General features: G+C 42.8%; 1 long non-coding RNA gene across 3 annotated transcripts; it reads right to left on the bottom strand.

Annotated features, from left to right (window-relative positions):
- Positions 1-356: 356 nt before the first annotated feature.
- LOC120968340 (uncharacterized) lies at positions 357-2847 on the bottom strand. Of its 3 annotated transcripts, none has more exons than XR_006666345.2 (4): positions 1871-2847; positions 1238-1689; positions 692-730; positions 357-568 (listed from the first exon to the last, which is right to left on the bottom strand). It is a non-coding gene; the product is annotated as an uncharacterized lncRNA (long non-coding RNA). The 3 variants fall into 3 exon arrangements; XR_006666344.2 differs by having other exon boundaries at positions 1238-1935; positions 2512-2847; XR_006666343.2 differs by having other exon boundaries at positions 1238-2847.
- Positions 2848-3380: the final 533 nt, after the last annotated feature.

Here is a 3380-nt window from a genome sequence, read left to right as displayed (position 1 = left end):
TGGTAAGGTCTACACCAACGGATTCATATGTGTTGTCGTTGGTGGCGTTGCTAACGTCTTCAACAACATATATAGATCTGTTGGTAACCTGCAAAATAATGCCTTGCAAGGCAACAACAGATTCATACAACGTTTCTATGCGTTGGTGCTTGAGAAATAGAATAACCAGCATATATATTCCATTTATATATGCATGTAGTTCCAATGGCAGTACAAGGTACACCCTTCCTGATACACCCTCTGTTCTTAAATATAAGACACCCTCTATTCTTAAATATAAGACGTTTTGGCAGTTTAAACTGCCAAAACATCCTACATTTAGAACAGAGGTAGTACAACTTTATTAAAAATCGATGGAGTAGAAATGAAACTGATATATTGATTTAATGGAACAATCTGTTACATTACATTGCAAGTATCATCAATTAGGAGTACATCACTTAGAAAAAAAAATAGAATACATATTTCTAAACAGTGATATAACTGTCTTCTTTCTCCTCCAAGTACCAAGAATCAGCATATATTCTTCAAAGGATCCAGGTAATCATCTAGTATTGAAATTCTCAACCTACAAAGAAAAATCATAATGCTATTAGGCATAAATTCAAAATTACCAAGTGTGCAAGAAAAGATCATTGGGGGGCGGGGGGCATAAGCTATGTATAACTGATAAATAACTTAATAGGCGTACATATTAGAACACCGATCATGTTTGACCAATCGGATGTGCCTGCACAATGTGAACAAGCATCAACATGCATTCACTACTAACAGTTATCCAAAGCTTATATTATATCAACGATGAGAAGAATTCAGCTAAATGAACAATTATTTGTCAATACATACCCAGTTTTAAGAAACACTACCCATGCGCCTTCACTGCCAATGTGGCATATCATATAATCAATTGAATTTCATCTTTGGTCACTACTCAGCTCCCTAATCATGTACTCCCTCCGTACCAAAATACTTGTCGTGGTTTAAGTTCAAATTTTTGAACTAAAAAAACCACGACAAGTATTCCGGAACGGAGGGAGTATCATTTGTCATGTCATTTAATAACTAAATACCAATATAAATCTATAAAATATGGGACTGGACAAAAGTGAAGACCGGAAAATATAGACATATATGGGCACACTTAACTAAAAAAGACTCGTTGGACCAGTTAGTGTAAAAATTGAAGATATGGAATAAATAAGAGTGGTACAACATGAGAAGATGTGGAAACGGACACCTTAGTGGCCTGAACCAGGGGACGGTATTCAAGGAAGCGACTGGGTTGCCCCACATTCTGCGATGAGGTAGTAAGCCATACATATCCATCTGCCCCTGAAGCTGCACGACATTAAAGCAAGTTAATTCCTTACACAATCCGCCAAAAAAATAAAGATTTCAACATAATCTTATCTATTTACGCGTCTATTGTCAACAGTTTGAAACCTGACCTGCAATGTAGGACAGTTTCTTGTAAACATCACGGTTGCATAAACTAAGAATAAAGCATGCAAGACTGGGTATCTCCATTAATATTGTCAGTCTGCTCCACATTGGTCAGCTCTTGTCTCTATATCGACTACAAGTCTACAACCCTACTTTTTTAAACTTATTCATGGCTCCCACTTAAATTGAACCTGTTTACACGATGAGGCATCATTCTTGAACACCACGAATTCCAGTTGGATCAAACTAAAAACATAGTACAAATCACATAGTTAGTACCTACCAGTAATTCATACAAGATTGTCAAACAATAATACAATAGCAAAAGTCCATGCTCGGAGTTACATCAGCAAGGGAGTGTGCCACTTCAAGGATATTCATGATATGATCATATAAAATCTAGTACTCATGTTATACGATGGCGTACCTCAGGTGTGGAGCACGGGCGCATAGCGTTGAAATCCTACTTTCCTTTTCTGAAAAATATTTTCTCTGCAATTGGAAGCGAGACACATAAAGGAAACAATTGTAAGGAAAAGGGACCATGGAATCAATAAGGAGCTAGATTTTTCCATGAGTTTTACTGAACACATTAATTATATGTGTATTGAGTAATTTTTGCAGCACAAAAGAGAATCTGATCAAGAGAAAGTTTAGAGAAGAGATAACAAGTAGTTGGCTCAGTTCACAATTTTCAAACATACAGATTATCTTCTATTTATTTTCTTTGGGAATGCAGATCATCTTCTATCTACTGTATTAGTACTAAATAGCAGAAAAATGAGCAGAAGTAGCAATAGCAGTCAGCGACAAAAGCAATAGCAGACAACGGTGGTAGCAAACAATCAGCGTCACGAAGGGTTGTAATATCCATCAGCACGCGCACACATCACGGGCACATGCACGCGAGCCAGGAATCGGAGCAGGACCAGGACGGGCACCAAAATAAATACAAAAGGAGCGACATCGCCGCCGAAGGCTTTGCGAGCCGCAAGAACCACCAACACAGGCGGGATCCCATTGGTAATTGAGGAATTAGGACGGGGCTCCAGCCCGAGCTCCTCCTACCTCGAACCTGTCTCCACTGCCAGCCAGCACCGAGAGAAGGGAGCAGCACCCTACACCGCAAATTGTTTCAGATCCAACCTGCAATCCTGATTGACCGTCGACACAAGGTAGCCGAGGCGGAGCAGCACCGTCATGCCCAAGCCGGCAGCAGCGCATGCTGAGACGCTGGGTGGTGGCCCTCCAAACCAGAGGCGTGGGAGCTGTGCCGGGCGCCGGCAACGCGTGGCGACTACGGTTGCCATAGAGACGCGTGCAGGGACGCAGAGGGCGTCGCCACGGCGGAATATATGAGGAGAGTACTGGGAGGTTTGGGGGGGGGGGGGGGGGGGGGTGTGCTGGCCTATGACCTACGACGCGAGACATCGCCGGATCTAGCCGGAGTCGGAGGTGGCGGCCGCTGGTCATGGAAGTCGGGAGAGAGAGAGAGAGAGGAATCTTGGGAGACAGATGGCGGATAAAAATGTTTTGTTGCGTGATATTTGGGTGGAGGAGGCATCTATGGAGGTACCGGTTAGCTCGAAGTGCGGGAGGTGGGATGTGGCCATGTGGGAGGTGGGACAAAAAACACATCTTTTAAAATCGTTGGTACACATCCGTTGGTATAGGGAGGTTTTTGTTCTAGTGAGAAAGACTTATACCGCACGATGCTTTGCTTCTTCTTACTACTACGTACTACTTCGCCGACATGTGGGACAGCCAGCAGCATCCGGGTCGACGTAATACGTGTCATGCACCAGATTAGAGTGCGGAACGGAAGGGGGGCATCACCCCGGTCGTACCGCCTGGCCCTGTTTGGATACTCTAACTCAGTTAAAGTTAGAGTTAGATTCTAATCCTGAACTAACCCTGAAGTAACTATAGCGAAAGAG

Source organism: Aegilops tauschii, chromosome 7, assembly GCF_002575655.3.
Source record: "Aegilops tauschii subsp. strangulata cultivar AL8/78 chromosome 7, Aet v6.0, whole genome shotgun sequence".
In the NCBI taxonomy this organism is placed as follows: Eukaryota; Viridiplantae; Streptophyta; class Magnoliopsida; order Poales; family Poaceae; genus Aegilops; species Aegilops tauschii.
The sequence above is the reverse complement of the archived record's forward strand: the minus strand, read 5'-3'. Positions and strand labels throughout refer to the sequence as shown.